Source organism: Mesitornis unicolor, unplaced genomic scaffold (assembly GCF_000695765.1).
Source record: "Mesitornis unicolor isolate BGI_N332 unplaced genomic scaffold, ASM69576v1 scaffold37201, whole genome shotgun sequence".
NCBI lineage: Eukaryota > Metazoa > Chordata > Aves > Mesitornithiformes > Mesitornithidae > Mesitornis > Mesitornis unicolor.
In genome coordinates, this window is record NW_010166440.1 from 12,847 (window position 1) to 13,221 (window position 375).

Here is a 375-nt window from a genome sequence, read left to right on the forward strand (position 1 = left end):
TGCGCCTCTCTGCACGTGGTGCGGGAGGGACCCCCGGGGTCTCAGCAGATCTGGAGGCGTTTTCCAGAAGTTACTGCCCAACCCTGGACCCTCGGGTGGTGCCCGTTCATCACCCCTACCCCTCTGACCCCCTCATAGCTGTGACAGCCCCCCCCCTGTTCTCAGCTGGACCAGGAAAGCTTTTCCTGCCCTTAACCCGTCCCAGGGAGAGAGCCCAGTTTGGGGTGCATCAAAAACCTTTTTAAACTCAGTTAATATCCGAAGAAGTCAAGATGCATTTCCAACAGCTTCCTCCCCAGTGCTGCTGGCAAGAGCAGCGCATCCTCTCGGACATCGGGGCTGCTCCTCACACTCTCAGAGTGCCAGGACTGGCTG